This window comes from Mauremys reevesii, linkage group 3 (assembly GCF_016161935.1).
Source record: "Mauremys reevesii isolate NIE-2019 linkage group 3, ASM1616193v1, whole genome shotgun sequence".
Lineage (NCBI taxonomy): Eukaryota > Metazoa > Chordata > Testudines > Geoemydidae > Mauremys > Mauremys reevesii.
This window is the reverse complement of record NC_052625.1, coordinates 140,289,570-140,307,412: the sequence shown is the minus strand read 5'-3', so window position 1 is coordinate 140,307,412 and position 17,843 is coordinate 140,289,570. Positions and strand designations below refer to the sequence as shown.

The 17,843-nt window shown below is 39.2% G+C and overlaps 1 long non-coding RNA gene across 1 annotated transcript in view; it reads left to right on the top strand.

Annotated features, from left to right (window-relative positions):
* Positions 1-14,329, top strand: part of LOC120402292 — a 77,508-nt gene extending 63,179 nt beyond the window's left edge. The window contains exon 3 of the long non-coding RNA XR_005597114.1: positions 14,073-14,329. This is a non-coding gene — a long non-coding RNA (uncharacterized LOC120402292). The remainder of the gene's footprint in view (positions 1-14,072) is intronic.
* The last annotated feature ends 3,514 nt before the right edge of the window (positions 14,330-17,843 follow it).

Here is a 17,843-nt window from a genome sequence, read left to right as displayed (position 1 = left end):
CTGCAAGATATATCCAAGCTATATATCTTTATATATCTTATACCTGTGTATTCAGAATATCCATCTTCCTGAAACGTTGCTTGGAGGCATGTGGCTTGAAAGCTGAAACTCTTACATAACCTTTTCACAGTGAGCAAAATGCCTCTAGGTACAGGAAACCACTCTACTGGTGCATGACATTGTCTGTACCTGTATATTTCATGGGGTAGGTAACACTTCATTATCTGTTTCATTTTATTTTTAATAAAGAACTAGATCATGACATTACTATCTAGCCCCTGGAGCAGCCTGAAGTGAAGACTGTGACATGAACATTTGCTGCTCTGGGGAAGGAGTAAACTAGAGTTGGTAGGAACATTTTTGGTTCAGATTTTTTGGTAAAATATGCTGTTTGGCCTAAGCCAAAATGTTACATGTATTACATGGGAACTTGCCATTCCCAACAACATTTTTAAGGGGCAGTGTGATGGGGTCTGCTTACCCCTCACTAACCCAGACAGGGTTAAGCCCGTGGTATTGACAGCAGAAGTCCCACCTCCCTGGAAAGACTGGGCATGCTCCAAGTGCTCTAGTAGTATAAAGGGAGGGAGACCAGCTCATTCTGGGTGGGAGGCTGCAGGGGAAGGACCTGCTTGAGAAGTGTCTGCGGAGCCGGAGCCGGAGCCGGAGCCGGAGCCGGAGCCGGAGCCGGAGGGGATGAGACCCAATGACCTTTCAAGGCCCTTTCCAGTTTAGGGGGAGGGATAGCTCAGTGGTTTGAGCATTGGCCTGCTAAACCCAGGGTTGTGAGCCCAGTCCTTGGGGGGAGCCATTTAGGGAACTGGGGTAAAAATCTGTCTAGGGATTGGTCCTGCTTTAAGCAGGGGGTTGGATTAGATGATCTCCTGAGGTCCCTTCCAACCCTGGTATTAAAAATCTGACTGTTTTAATCCAAAAATGGGTGTTTCCACACAATTCCATTTTGCAAAAACATTTGCCAGGTTTTGTTTTCATACCAATGTGGAGTGAAAACAAACGGTAAAACCTCAAAAGTTGTTGTGAAATGGAATTGTAGTTCTCTGGTCACCAGTCGTATAAATTGTGCTGGGTTTTCAACTGGTTCAGCATGTACTCCCCAGTGCACTGATGGGGGATGGGTGGGGCTAGGTCAAGCTTCCATCCCACACCCGTCCACTTGTGTGAGAGTCAAATATAGAGGCTTTGACATTCTGAAAATCAGATGTAATGATATGGACAAGGGAATAAGGAGGTGCCTTATCCCCCATTACTTCCTTGCCCTTGTGTGGGTGTGCAGGTGGAACCGTAGGAAAGAAGTGCTGAGGAATTGATAATGACCAGATGATGGGTGGGTGTGTAGGAGGAGTTAGTGCTCAACCATTGTTAATTACAATAAAATTGCTATCACATACCATAATCAATGATCTGTTTTATATATATAAAAATCTGATATATATATATATCTGTTTTATATATATATATATATATATATATAAAAATCTGATATATATATATATCTGTTTTATATATATATATATCAGATTTTTATATATATAAAACAGATCATTGATTATGTGTATGTGTATACACATACAATAGCTAAAATCTTGTAGTGGAGGAAGAACTTAAGATGTACTGTCCTCTTAGAACACAGCTGTGTTTGAGGGAAGAACACTTATCATCCCCAGGTAATTTACATCCACCACCAGATTCGGGAAGAAATACGCAGGAGTTCACCAGCTACACTTGAATATGAATGTTTTCTTGAAATATGTAACCTGGGAAACTGAATGTAGCTGTTGCAATGTTGAAACGAGTGAGTTGTTTCTTCCTAAATCTCTAAGGAAAACATATGAGGATAAATATTCACAGGGTCAACATATAATTTTGAATGTGCAAATCAGTTGAATGGACAGTGTCCTACTGTCACTGTGCACATGTTACAGATTTCACATATGCAAAGGCTTATGCATCTGTGGTGGCTGGTCATGGTCTGTCAGCACTTTCTTTCGCTGGGAAAGAGCTCTGCCTTGGCAGGAACCTGCTCTGGTGAAGGGTTGTGCAGTGTCAGGGCCAGGCAGCTTCCAGCACCTACTCCTAGGCTTAGAGTGAAGGTTAATCGCTTTGCAAATGCTGCTTCCTGCCCAGTCCTTCCTGCTCAGACTCCCTTGTGCAGCATGCAGCTCCTTGTGCTGTTCAGCTTGCATTGATGAGATCACTGATATCAAATAAACTCTTGATTCCTGAAGCCAAGGCATACTAAGGACACTTTTCATTACTGTTATCGAGTGCACATAGTGTGACCAGATGTCCCGATTTTATAGGGACAGTCCCAATTTTGGGGTCTTTTTCTTATTTAGGATCCTATTACCCCCCACCTCCATCCCGATTTCTCACATTTGCTGTCTGGTCACCCTACGTGCACAAGAAGAGATTATGCATTCCACTGACAACTGAAGGACAGATGCCTTCAAAACTTCAAGCAAACTATGTCCCAATTAGCTTCTCAAAGTGTTTCCCTTTTCCTGTTTTTATCATCTCTATCTTGTTTCACTTGAGCTTGAGGCAAATATTTTTTGTCATAATTTGAAACTTGTCCAGGCATAACTCTTTAATTGTGAATGAGTAGAATTGTGAGCCTGCAGCCAGCTGTTTTCATCCAAAGTTTCTGAGTTTTAGCAGCTTAATCGTGGATGAAAACTTCATAATGCATCTTGGTCTTTTTCCTACAAATTCTATCGGCCATGGCATGAGCTTCAATATTATAAATTAAATGTAACTCAGTTTAGTGAATTTGCTCAAGTCTAATTAGGAATTAGACATGGAAATCCTAACACATGGACACCTGAGGTAGGATATCAAATATTTATTCAGAATAATACATTAAACACAATAATCCAGACAGTGAGTTATTTTAATTAGAGAGCCATAGTAACCATCTTTTGAGATCTAAACATTAAGCACCTCATAGTGCAAAGCAATGAATAGGTTTATGAGGAAAATAGCATTTTTTCATAGGACAATGGAAAAAAATAATTGGCCCATCTTTCAGTTGGCAAATAATCCAGTTTAGCTGAGATCAAAGCACAGCAGTTTGGTGATTCAGGAGGGTAAAACATGTTAATGTGCTCAGGAATACTATTTTTTTTTCTGTCTAAACATGATGTAATTGATAGGTATGAGCCTGCAGAGTTTCAGTTCCAGTCTCTGTCAAGATACTTCACTTGCTAGATTTACAAATGTTGCTTCTAACCTATATATTATTTCTAGTAATAGAAACACGTACTATATTTTTTTCTTTATTAAATTACTTCAGGTGCCTTTTGCCTCCCACAGGTTATAGTCTTTCTGTGCATTCAGATCTTAAAAAAGAAAGTGGCAAATAGAATTTAAATCCAGAGATGAAAAGTCCGTTTGATTCATGTGTGGGGCTTTTCCACGTACTTGCTGGTTTATGAAGCTCCTTCCCCAATATTCATCTGTTTTTGACTTTTTGGATTATAAACTCTCGATCAGGGAAGGGATTGTGTTCCTCTGTGTTTGGAAGGCACTACGCACATTATGGCTACTAATGAATTAATTAGTTAATATAGTATGAGTTAGCCTTTTGACAGTGATCTGCCAGTCAAGGTACATTTTACTGCATTTTTCTGATCAAGTTCCATATACAGCAACTGATTTTTTCCTGTAGGTCCTTTTGAAGATTTTTCTCATTTGCTCATTACTCTGTGTGCGTGAGAGAGAAAATGAACCAACAAATAAATGAAGGACCAGACTGTAATACTTTGCTCACAATGGGATCTTCCAAAGTGTTGAGACCTCTGGCCCTGATCCAGCAAGACACTGCATCATATGCTCATCTTTAAGCAAATGCATAGTCCCATTGACTTCAGTGGGAGTAGTCACATGATTAAATTTAAGCGTGTGCTTTATTGGTTCAGGGCCAGAATGCTCAGCAACATGAAAGATCAAGCCTCTGAGTCGTACCTTGCTTCTCAAGATGTCCCACTAGAATAACTATAACTTTATTCCATTAAAATAATGACACTGCATGGAGATGACAATTGCAGAGAACCAGAGAAGGATTCAGAAAAAGACTGACCTGTATTAGGGACTGATCTGAAGCCAATGGGAGTCTCTCCATTTATTTCAATGGACTTTGACTCAGTCCCATAGAAAACTGTGGAACTTAAATTAAAAAAATGACTTTTAAAAATCCCATTAAAAGTCTAAATTAGACTTCCTCCTAAACTTGTTAAAAATATGGATCCCTCTCAAACTGTAATAGTTTTAAAGTTATGTCTTAATTGCTTTCTCAATGTAAGAAATTTTGTTTGAAGACAGAAGTATGTGAATCTGAATGAAGATCAGCTACAATATATGTGTAACACATACTAGAACACCATCTTAGTGTGGAGGATGTTACTGGAGAAGCTTTTTAGCCATCACTTGTAATCATTCGTAAATAATAGTATATAAAAATGCTTACAAATCTTCTTAGGATAGATGCACATGGCAACAATTGAAAATTATGCCCCCACAACACTTATCTTTCTTAACATGATTATGTTATTAACTAGAGACTTATTGGTTTTACTTTTATCCATACATTTGTCTTCTTTTTTCAGCACTGGCTATAAAACTTTACTATTTCTTATCACAATTTTTTTTTTTTACAATTCCCACAGTTCTTAGAAAATTAAAAATACTCACTTAATCCATAAAATACTCCACTACTCAGTAGGCTAATAACTACTTTAACTTATGTTCTCCAGAAGGAATATAAAAAAATTTACTCTCATCCTCTGTGATCATTTTATCATATGTGCAAATTTGGGAAAGTTAAAAAAAAAGATGAAATGGTGGTATTTTTGAATAATAAAAGGAGGGAAGTTGAGAAACATTAGTGTTTTATCATAGTATATCCATCAGAAGAGGTCTTTTTTTTTTAATTCCCTGTTAAGATCTCAACCTCCTTTCCAAGAAATATGAGTCCTTGTGGCAATGTCCAAAGAAGGAAAAGCAATAGCCCTTAGGGACAGAGAGAATCTGTCATTCAACACTACATATCTGCATTAATCTGTTTTTAATTTGCTTACTGTTCATTCAAAGTACTAGGGACTCAGTTTTAATTTTTCTTTTCAAGGAATTCCAAATATGGTCAAATGGTAAAAAGAATGTAGGTCATGGAAATGCACAACTATAGAAAATTCCTATCTCTGAAAAAAACAAGTCATAGAATCTCTGTATAAATTATTTTGTTCTTCATTTGCATACTGCACCCTCCTTTATCCTTAAATTAGAAGTTAGATGCTAATAATTTCATTGGAAATGTAAAGCCCAGATTTTGCTGTGGGAGGAAGTTTCTGAATAAGACATCAAGTTTCTAGTCATCAGAGGATAATTTATTGATACTTGTCAAAAGGAAGTATCAGTCTAACAGAAATCAAGACAAAAGGAATGCCTGATGAATTTCCTTTGAAGTGCCTTTTATAAAAGTCCTTGGTAATACATATTGATGAACTCCAAATTGTCTTGCCTGAAGGGAAAAGAAAGTATACTGCTTTACACTGTCTTATAAATATTCATCAAAAGAACAAGACTTATGTTTCCAAGCGTGAGGTGAATGATTACAGTTGTATGATTGCCTTGGAATCTGGATAATTAGTAAACCAGCCTTTGACAGTTGGAGAATTTTAAAATTGGTGCCTTGCCATCACTCCTTTTGGATTTAAAGATAGACTTTCCTATTCTGAAAGGAAGCAAATTTAGGGGTTGATGGATTGATACAATTAAGCTCTCCATCAGATCCATCTACTATTTGTTTGCTTATTTGTTTAGCCAAAACTTCAAGGCAAAGTTGTACAACACATCACTATTCTGACTCTGTAATGAAATCACAGCATCCTTAAAGTAGATGACTCGCTGGAAGAAGCCAAAGAAAATGGTGGTTTTAATTAAGATCAAGATAATGTGAAAAAAAGATTGTTGTGGCTGATGTCCCAATGGGTCTCTTCCAGAAATATGCAGGCTGGATTCTTTTTTGCTTAGCTCAGCCATTCTTGATTGTTTCATGACATTACAGAAGAGTCAACAATTTACCACTCATGCTTGCTTAATGCATGTAATAAGAATATGTGACCTATGGGGAAGGATTTTTGTGAGTGGCTTGGAAAAAAATATTCCTGTGATCAATGATCTATGCATTTCCATCCTTTACTCAAACTGTCTGCAGATTTCCATTAACCCTTGTTACAGGCAGCTAGCCTTCTACTAGCAAAGAGAGAAAAAAATGCCTTTCTCGGGAAACATTATCCTTTGAGGTGTTTAGCACTTAAATGCAATTAGGCAAATATAATATCCCCTTTAAAGGGAAAGAGTTGCTCAGTTTAAGTAACTGAAACTAATTATCTCTGTTGAATGAAGGACAGATTCTAGGAGTACTTGAGCAGTGTGCTGTTTCTGAAAAGCTGAAAGTGGCAAGTGGATTGTATTTCTGGGTGTTGAGTAGAGGGAGTATCCTCCATTAGATTTATGCCAATATATAGATGCAAAGGTCTGTGAAGAGAGACAGTGGTCAGTCCAGAGAAGACAAAATCAGTGTGAATAGGATTTTCTAAGAAACAATTTATTGGACAATATATCAGAATGGATCAAGGTATTTATTATTCATTTTATTGCCATGATGCAGATTTGACCAGAAACACTTAGAACATTTTACGGTAACCACATAGTACTCAGCTATGATGAATTCAAGGATGGTAGTGGTGGTCTTGGTGATTCTAGTCTTGGAAAGGGTACAGGATAGTTTTGCATGTGAAGTTCCTTTATTGAATGGAGTGAGAAATCTCCTCTCTTTTATCTTGCCTCATTACATTTAATGTGCTGTATGATCCATTCCATTTGGAATCTATGAAAAAAACAGTTTAGTAGTAGGGCCCAGTTGCAGCTGAAAACAGTTTGGAAATTTAAATCCATCATACAGAATACCGAGAAGTATTTGATATGTATAAGAACAAACCAAAAGCAGCCCCACATGAACCACACTATTAAGAAGTGTTGAGTAAATGGATTACTTTCCCCTATTTTCCAGAAACTATTGGTAAAGTCTCATAAACATTGAGAGGGCAACATCTTTGCAGCAATTTTCCACCTTTCCATTTAAAAGAAGGATTCCCTGTTTAAATATTTATGGTGGGCTGCAATAAGATATACAGAGCAGGGGAAAAGAATTTAGAGTAAAATATCTTTAAAACCTTGCACTATCTGCCACATTAACCTGAATCTCTGTAAAGTCACTTACTTATGCACACCAAAAACAAACTCACACACTTATTACAGACAGTGCAAATGACATTCAAAGTCTAGTTATAGATACATATAACTCCTGGTGTCAGAGCACACAAAAATAATCATACAAGATAAAGCAGATGGGGGAACGAGAGAGATCACATGTATCCGTAATTAATCAAATGACTAATATGCTTTTAAAGTGATACTAAAAAGCAAGGTACCTAATTAAAATATTCTGATTCCCTAAAGGCCACACAAGTGAAACCACTGGATTGAAAAAATGGAGCACTTTGCATACAGTATATTAAATTTCCTCCAAAAAAGACAAATAGTCAAGTCAGACCCTCCTCACTGACAAAGCCAGGCAGGTGACAGCCAATTGCATTTAAAGACTCTTGTCACCAGCCAGCCTTCTTCTCTCCATATCCTGTTTCACTCTCTCTTCTCCAACTGATTATTTCCATACAATGGTGAGTGTTGAACAATCAACATTTACATTGTGTGAAAAGTATTGAGCTGGGTTGAGAATTATGGGTGTTTAAAATGCTTTATTTTTCATGCACATGGTTTTTTAAAATCTTTGGTGCTTTTCCATTGTGAATCTGTCTCCAATGTCCTAATCTCTGTTTAGTTACCTTACTGTGGCCCTTTCATTATGTTTTCTCTTCCATTAAGATCAATCAGTGGCCTTGCTCATATGGTGTTGCCAATAAGGGTAGTAGTCAAGAACCTAGAAGTGCCTCACTTTGATTATTCTTTCACCCACAGACTCATTCAGGCTATTGATTTCCTTTTTCTCTTCCACTGTGAAGAGAAATGTTTCCCAGTTTTAGGATTGAAAGCCCTACCTCCCTAAGGATGTAGCAGTCTTTTAGACAACTGTCTTTTTAACAAACACCATCCCACCTGTACCTACTCCTTGGTCTTAACCATGTCTACACTCCCCTCAGCTGGTTTCCATTGCCTGGGACTCTACTGGCTGCACTCAAGGCTGCTGATGCCTTTTAACAGACAGTCTTGCAGGATAACACCTATTCAAAGAGCCCATGCATTGTAGATTGCTCACACAGCTCTTGTGGGTGCTCGAGTCACTTCTTCAGTGGTTCTAATAGTGCCTCTTTATGCTTCTCTTTCTTCATAGCTCCATCTCTTGGCTTTAAATTTCATTCACTGGTGGCTCTCTCTCATCCACCCTGGTCATTCTCCCTGGTTCCAGTGACTGCCAAATTAGGTCATGTCTAAGATCCTCCCACTTAGCATAGAACTGCTGGAGACAGCTATCAGCTAGAATCATCACTGAGCAGGGGAGTTTTTAGCAGTGTCCCACAGGGATCTCTTCTTGGCCCTACACTAGATAATAATTTTATCAATGACCTGAAAGATTCAATGACCTGAAAGAAAACATAAAATCACCACTGATAAAGTGTGCAGGTAACACAAAAATGGGGCAGTGGCAAATAAGGATAAGGACAGGTCACTAATACAGAGTGACCTGGATTATTTCATAAACTGGTTGCAATAAACAATACACATTTTAATATAGCTAAACATAAATGTATGCATCTAGGAACAAATTTAGGTCATACTTACAGGATGAGGGAATCTATCTGGGGCAGCAGTGACTCTGAAAAAGATTTGGGGCTCGTGGTGGTTAATCAGCTGAACATAAGCTCCCAGTGTGAGACTGTGCCCAAAAGGGTTAATGAGATCCTTGAATACATAAACAGGGGAATTTTGAGTAGGTGTGGAGAAGTTATTTTACCTTTATATTGCTGAAATACTGTGTCCAGTGTCTCTTTCTATAATTCAAGAAAGATGCTGATAAAGGGGGGGGAGGGATAGCTCAGTGGTTTGAGCATTGCTTTGCTAAACCCAGGGTTATGAGTTCAATCCTTGAGAAGGCCATTTAGGGATCTAGGGCATAAATCTGTCTGGGAATTGGTCCTGCTTTGAGCAGGGGGTTGGACTAGATGACCTCCTGAGGTCCCTTTCAACCCTGATCTGCTATAAAGTGGAGAGTATTCACAGAAGAGCCATGAGAATGATTAAAGACTTAGAAAAAATGTCTCATGGTGTTAGACTCCAAGAGCTCAATCTACAGTAGAACCTCAGAATTACAAACACTAGAGTTACAAACTGACCAGTCAACCACACACACTTGGAATAAGAAGTACACAATCAGGCAGCAGCAGAGACAACCAAAACAAACAAAAAGGCAAATACAGTGTAGTACTGTGATAAATGTTAACTACCAAAAATAAAGGGAAAGTTTAAAAAAAAAATTGAGAAGGTAGGGAAATTGTTTCTGTGCTTGTTTCATTTAAATCAAGATAGTTAAAAGCAGAATTTTTCTTCTGCATAGCAATGTTTCAAAGTTGTATTAAGTCAATGTTCAGTTGTAAACTCTTAAAAGAACAAGCATAATGTTTATTTCAGAGTTACGAACAACCTCCATTCTTGAGGTGTTTGTGACTATGAGGTTCAATTGTATTTATCTTAACGAAGTGCTAAATCTAGTCAGTTTAACAGTCTGAAAGTATCTACATGAGCAACAAATATTTGATAATGGTCCCTTTATCAGAGAAAGGTGTAGTATAACTCAATCCAATAACTGGAATCTGAAACTAGACCAATTTAGTCTGGAAATAAGGTGTACATTTTTTAGTAGTGAGGATAATTAACCATTGGAAGAATTTACCAAGAGTTGTGGTGGGTTGTCCATCACTGGGAATTTTAACATCAAAATAGGATATTTTTCCAGAAGATATGCTCTAGGAATTATTTTGGGGAAATTTTATGGCCTGTATTATACAGAAGGTCAGACTAGATGATCAGAACAGTCTCTTCTGGTCTTAGAATCTATGACTCTAAGAATACTTCTCCCTGCTCTCCCTGCATTCTTAGAGCAGATTTTCACATCTTCAGAGACAGCCTAATATAGATTCTGAATCTCCTAGCACATTCTGTGATTACTTGTTTCATTTTCATGTTTCTTCCTACTGGTTCTCCACAAGTTTTGCAGATTATTTTTGATGTTATTGCACTCCATAGTGAGTGTTTGTACAGTGCCTCATACAGTGGAGCCCCCACCACCAAAACCCAGCAGCAGAATCAAACAACTTTCACACTTACTGTTCAGAAGATGAAAGCAAGGGTTCAGTGAACCTTTAAATTACATATTTACAAGTTCATTGGATTCAAAAAGAAATTTCTAAGGTCTGAAAAGTGACAAATGTGAGTCCATTATTTGAAAAAGAGTCTCAAGAGATAAACCAGGAAACTGTAGGCTAGTTACTTTAATATGAACACTAGAGAAAATCTGGAAGGAGGTCAGTAGGAGAACACCTTATAAAATACAGTTTGTTAAAGGAGGCCAGCATAGTTCCAGGCAAGGGAGGTCATGCTTAAGTGACCCACTGGAATTCTTTGAAAATACCACCGACATGATGGATAAGTGAAATTCAATGGCTGTAATACATTCACATTTCAAGAAACATTTGGCAAAGTTCCACATCACAGATCACTAACTAGGATAAAGAGTTATAGATAAACCGGAGTGTTAGATAGAAAACTGGATAAAAAAGCAAGAGACAAAAGGTAGTCATGCACAGACCCATATTAAATTGGAATTATTGAGCAGAGGACCCAAGAGTCAATTTTAAGATTACAGTTAATAATGCTCTAGTTGTCTTTTCGATGAGAGTATTGAAAAGAGATCTCAAAAAACCTGATCCCAAAGGCCATTGAAGTCAGTGGCTTGGATCAGGCATTAAATTTGAAGAAGAGTTGGAAATTTAATGGCTGTGCTAATAACTCAGAAGAAAGAAATCAGAGTCAAATGAATTTCAGTTGAGTTGTTTAGGTATTTGGGCCAGCAGATGGTAACTGCTGGTAGCAAGGTGAAAAACCCAACCACAATCCTGCAAGGTGCACAGTACCCTCAATTCCCACTGACAATGGGGAGTTCAGTGAGCTCAGCACCACTCCTGACTGGGCTCTAAAACAGGAAAGATGTGCTAAATGGAATATTTTTCCAATATATTTATGAAGGAAAAGATATGAGGATTACTGTGGGATAAAACACCAGTGAAACAATCATCCCATTGCACAATAACACCAAAAATAGCCAAGTAACTACAGTACTAGATTATGTACAAAACAACAGAGAATTCAGTTACACTCTAAAACATTTGTTGAATTGAAAATTAGTTCTTAAGGACCTGATCGAAAGCTCAGTGAAGTCAATGGGACATTGGGAGTCTTTCAACTGACTTCAGTGGATTTTGGATCATGCCCTCAGAGAGAGAGGGTATAAGTTTGTTGGTGCATTTGAGTATTGTTATGGTAATGGGCAAATGTGAGTTTTTCATATTTTGTTAGGTGTGCATGTTGCCTCAAAACAGTGAATTACCCTACAATAACTGTGGTTCTTTGAGATGTGTTGTGGTGTTCACACAGACTCCACTCTTGGTGCTCACGTGCTCCTTGTCAAGTGGTCAGATTCTTTTTTAATAGAAGTTTCTACTGGGACCACATCTGTACCCTGAGAGCCCTTGTGGCCACCATATCTGAGGATATATTGGGGGGGCCTCAACCACCACTCCCTTCCCCCAACAGATGGGGAAGGATGGTGTGTCATGCAATCTGTGTGGACTACAGATCTCAAAGAACCACAGTTACTAAGTAAGCATTCTTTCTTCAAGTGACTGGGCACATAGATTCCGCTCTTGGTGACTTGCAAGCAGTTAAATATTGACTTCAAGATGGCCTTATTGAAACTTGCATCCGATCTAGATGCCTGCACCAAAACATATAGTGGAAGGTAAATGTATGGACTGAATATATTTTGCTGTCCTACATATATCAGATAATGGGACATTGCTCAATGAGGTGGTGGAAGCTGCCTAGGATTGAGTAGAATGAGACCTAATGTGACCACGGGGATCTTTCTTAGCTAATAGATGGCAGGTCATACAGTACGAAACCCATTTGTATAGTCTCTGCTAGGATATTAATTACCCTTCCAGAGATTTAGCAAATGTGAAGAATAATCTGGATGTGTTAATGATTTCTTTATTCCTGGCTAAATAAAAAGACAATGCCCTCACTACACAGAATCAAGTGTGTGAAGTTTTGCCTTGGTCAGGGAAGAATGTGGCTTAGGGGGGAAAATGGCAGGTGAAGAGACTAATTACAGTAGAACCTCAGAGTTACAAACACTAGAGTCACAAACTGACAAGTTAAGCACACAACTCATTTGGAAACAGAAGTGCACAATTAGGCAGCAGCAGAGACCAAAAAAAAAAAAACAACAACCCCCAAATACAATACAGTAGTGTAGTAAATGTGAACTACTAATAAAATAAAGAGAAAGCAACATTTTTCTTCTGCATAGTAACATTTCAAAGCTGTATTAAATCAATGTTCAGTTGTAAACTTTTGAAAGAACCATAACAATTTGTTCAGAGTTATGAACATTTCAGAGTTACAACCAACCTCCATTCCCAAGGTGTTCCTAACTCTGAGGTTCTACTGTAAAGGTAAAAGTCTGAGGCTACCTCAGGCAGAAACTTAGGATAAAGCTGGAGGGTGACTCTGTCTTTATAAAAGATTGTATAACTAGGGTGTCACAGGGGAGTTAGTCCCTATAAACAGAGCAGGTCCAACTGTCCCGTGTCAGATTAGGTGTGCCCAGCCAATTAAAAGGGGGCAGAGCTACATCTGGGGCTATAAAGGTATGTGTCACCATGCCTCACTGAGTCACAGCTGAGGATGCCAAATTCAAAACAAACTGCTGAGAAATCAGTCAGACTTACCCCAAATTGGTGGTTATTCCATTATTAGATATGCCAAGCTAGAAACAAAAATAAATTTGTCTCACCACACTGGTTAACATGAAGTCCAAACTGCAGTCTCCCTAGGCATCCCAGACACTCGATTTAATGATGAGTTGTTATTGAAAACCAATTTCATCAAAGTGTTCTTCTGGTGTCAAAAGATCAGACATAGCCAGGTGAATATATAATTCAGATCTTACCCAATAATCACACCTCTTACTTATTAGAGAAAAGAAGGAGAGAGTTAAAATGGTCAATATATCAAATACATACAATCATTGCAAAGTTCTTGGATCAGAATTGTGATGTTATAGACTTCTGGTTTGTAAAGTCTCTGGTAACTTCCAAAAGATTGGAAGGTCCTCAATCCATTGTTTGGAATGCTCCTTTTAGTGTAAGTCCATATTCCAGAGATCAGAGCAGGAAAGAGGCAAAATGGAGGTTATTTATACCTTCTAGGATTATTTATACCTTCTCCAATGTGGAGGGGTTGTTCTCAATCTTAGTTTGTGGAAAATTACAGACACAAGAGAGTCACATGCCTTTACATGTGTTGATGCCTCACAGGAGCAGCCATTACCCATATTTTGACTAAAGCACCCACAGGAAGGCTCACTGGGTGGGGAAAAACTTCTTCTATGGCCCATTGTGCTCTTTAAGAGGCCATCAACTTGAATGGTCCATTCACAATGTGTTGGCTAGACTGAATGTAAATTACCTTGTGGGTGTTATCCCATGTGTGAATACATTTGAAATACTGGTACATAGTCAATATTCATAACTTTTGATACAAAGATGATACATGCATACAAACAGACTAATCATATTTGATAAATTGTAACTTTTCCATTGATACCTTACATGACAAACCTTGTATAAGATTTGTTGCAATAGTATAACAGTGTCAATATTAATGATGTATATGATGATGTTTCACTCATACAGCATCACAGCCTGTCAGAGGGCAGGAAGAGGAAGACTGATTGGGACAGGCTGGGGAAAGGAACCAGAGAAGAGAGGCGCTAACTATTGTGATGGGGTGTTGGAGCAAGGTGCCAGGTGCCCAGGAAGGTTGACCTGAAGCTGCTGTTCCAGAAGAGCAACAGAGCTAGATGAGAACAGAGATGGCTTAATAAGGACTGGCTGAGAAGGGAGATGGCTGGGATTTGAATCTGCAAGAAGCAGGATTACCAGAGACCCATGGGAGGGGACTTGGGAAACCCTACTACAAAGAGTGAGCTGAGGAACCTTTGTGTTTTTGTTTGTTTTTAATTTGCTTATGTTTGGATAATAAACCTACTTAAAGGAGACTGGACATGCCAGTGTATGCTTGTCAGGCCAGGGAGAAGCCCTACCATATCACATAGGGTCTGCCATAAGGGTCTGGATCTCTCCAATTCTTCTGGATGAAGCGATGGACAACAGGAAAGCTGTCCTCTTTGAAAGATGATGGAGAGAGCTCAGTGGGGAAAGACATTAGTGAAGTTACAGCTATGGGTACATCTACAGTGCAAAAGAACTCTTACTGCAGCAGTCTCAGAGCCCAGGTCCACTGACTTGGGCTTGCGCTGCGGGTCTAAAACCAGCATTGTAGACATTCTGGCTCGGTCTGGAACCTGGTCTCCAAGACCCTCCATCTTCACTGAGTTTCAGTTCACTTGGGCTCTGAGATTCACTGCTGTGGGTCTTTATTGGCAGAGTACACAGACTCTAAGTTGAAGGTTCAGGGAGGAGCAGAGGCTTCCCTGAATGATAGGAAAATATGGGTCAGGCTTTTAAGAAAATTTTACCAGAGTGTGGCATGAAAATACATTCTGGTCTTGTATACGGGGAAAGGGGAAATGAGTCACCAAAATTGCTGCCAGATGTATTCTAATACTAAATATATGTCAATGCTGAAGGACTGAGGGACGATCCTGAATGCTTTAGGGAGAGCAAGTAAAAAATCCAGTGTTGTCGGAATTGCCACTTGCAGAGATGAATACTAATGCTGTAGAGCCCAGATAGACACTTTTGTCCATTTGGCCTGGTAGGTCTTGTTGAAAGATTCCTGCTCTGAAGTAGAATATTCTGAAGTCAGTCCTCTCCCTGGACATCATCCAGCTGGCATACAGGCTGAGAGGTGCAGGGATGATGGGTTTGGGTGAAGGATCTGGCCATCATTCTGAGACAGTAGGAAAGGTAGATCTAGTAAAGACAGTGGTTGGTTTCTGTAGCAATGGCTTTATCAGGTTTGAGTACCAGAATTGCCTAGCCCAAGCCGGGGCTATCATGATGATATTCCCCTCATCTTGTCTCAGCTTCTTCAAAACCATTGAAGTCATGGGTCACTGGACAAATATACATCAGGTCTGGCACCCCGTAAATGTGGAAGGCATCTGAGAGCGAGCCCAGACTTCTCCCTCCTCTGAAGCAAAATTCTAGACATTTGTTGTGGCATGTGGTGAATAAATCTACTGGCAGAGATCACCATGTGTGAAAGTCTGCAGGACCAAAAGTTTGAGAGACTATGTATGTTTCTCAGAATCTGAGCTGGTCCTTCCAGAGTGTTCTGCAGTCCCCAAAGTTGGACAGCTACCAGAGTGACGTGGTGCTCTGCCATATACACCAGAATCAGAGCCTTAGGGCTTCCTGACATTGGGGATGACCTAGATCCTCCTTGTTGTTTGATGTAGTGATCAATGTCGTGTTGGTAAGCACTTAAACTGGGAGGCACCAAAAGAGGCAGAAATGCTTTGCTTGCCAGTCAAATCACCCTGAGTTATAGGACACTGATATTGTCAGGGTAGTGTAGTGTCCTGAATCAACCATTTCCCTTGAATTCCCTTGGGATGATTTAGTTGGGTTTGGTCCTGCTTTGAGCAGGGGGTTGGACTAGATGACCTCCTGAGGTCCCTTCCAACCCTGAGATTCTATGATTCTATGATTCAAAGTTGATCAAGATGTGCTCCCCACACCTTGGGGAAGGTATCTGTCACCAGAGTCTTTCATAGAAGGGTTGTGGGAAAAGGAACTCCACTGCATACTTGGTTTATGTGCACGTATCAAATTAATGAGGAGAGGACCTTTGTGGGGACCTTTCCTGCCTATGCAACAGATACTCTGATTTCATCCACCCTTGCAATGGATCAAGGATAAGTTTGGTATGCTGTATTATGTAGTTGTCTGCTGCCATGTGTGCCAGAAGTTTTAGATAGGTTTTAGACACAGCTATATCATGGGGTGTTCATGGAGCTGCAGTAGGGAAGCCTTTGCTGATTTGGAATCTAACACTTTCACTAGGAACTCAAAGCTTTGTGCTGGGATCAACATGGACTTGTTGCTGACATTTGGGGCCCCCTGAGGCAGAAACTAGAGTGCTGCTTGGAGCATTGTGCTGGTCATAATTTGGCTTTCTGACATTAAATTTTAACTCATCATAATATTCTTTGAAGAGCTTGTCCACTAGGTTAGGGAATCTATCTCGTAGGAAATCATATGTTGAAAAAAGTCCTGATAATTAGCAACTTTTAGTTGACTCCTTGAGGAAAATACTTTTTGACCAAAGAGATCCAGCTTCTTCAGCTCCTTCTCTGTAGGAGTGGACTTGGGCTGTTTGGACTTCTCATGAATGGCCTGGATGACAAATGTCTGTAGGGATATTAAAGAAGGTTTATATTAAACATGGTTTATATGAGAAATGATTTATTGTTAATTAATACTTTATAACTTAAGGTTTATGTTAGAAGTAAATTTGTGATTCCCAACATTTAGCTTCTAACCTGCAAGCCACCAGCTGTGTCTGTGTAAAGCCTGCTCAAAGAAATACTTTGTATAAAACTTGTTAAACATTAATTATCTCTAAGTAAGCCAAAACAGTAGCTGTTATAGTGTATAGATAGAGACCCCCACCCTCTGTAAGTTTTCATCTCACTTTATCTTTGCTTGTTAAAAGACAGGGAGTCTCACATAAATTGGTAACACCCCAAAAGGTAAAGAGACAGTGAAATAGATGTGATTAAGATAGAGAATGTATGTGAATGCATGCCTAGTTTAAACAATGAATGAATGGTTAGGGAGTCACCAGCCTGAAGAATTCAGTGTCAGCTGAAGAAGGTGTCAAGTGGGATCAACCAGATGACCCCCGGAGGGCAAACTGGAATCCACCCACCACACCTCAAAGGAAGGAAAAACAAAACATCTAATAACATGGAGCCAGCCACCTGCTGATTGATTTAGCAACAGCAAAATGAAGCAACTCTCATGAACTGACATAGGAATAAATTCCTATAAAACTGGACTCTAAAGACTGAGGACTTTGAGTCTCTGGTTCTGCTGCCAGCCTCCAGGAGCATCAGATGCATCTGACACAGACTCGGCTCCATCCTCATGACCAAGATACCTGGCCAGTAACTTGGCATGAGCAACATCTAGGCTGGTAACTATAACATCTATACAGAACCTGAATGAATGATTGTGTGAATGAATATATGTGTGTGTGTATAAGAAATAAGTAGTAAAACAACGTTGTTTACTGTTGTCTTTTGTTTTGTTATGGTATTTACAATAAATGTGGCATCTTTGCCTTATCCCTCTTAATAAGATCCTGCTGGTTTTTATTATATTGGTACAACATGTCTATCTCCTTAGTATTCATAACCCTTAGTTGGTACCTGGTATCTACTATGTGCCCTCTTGGAGGTCACTGGAATGGACTCAGGAATGAGAGAGATTGCT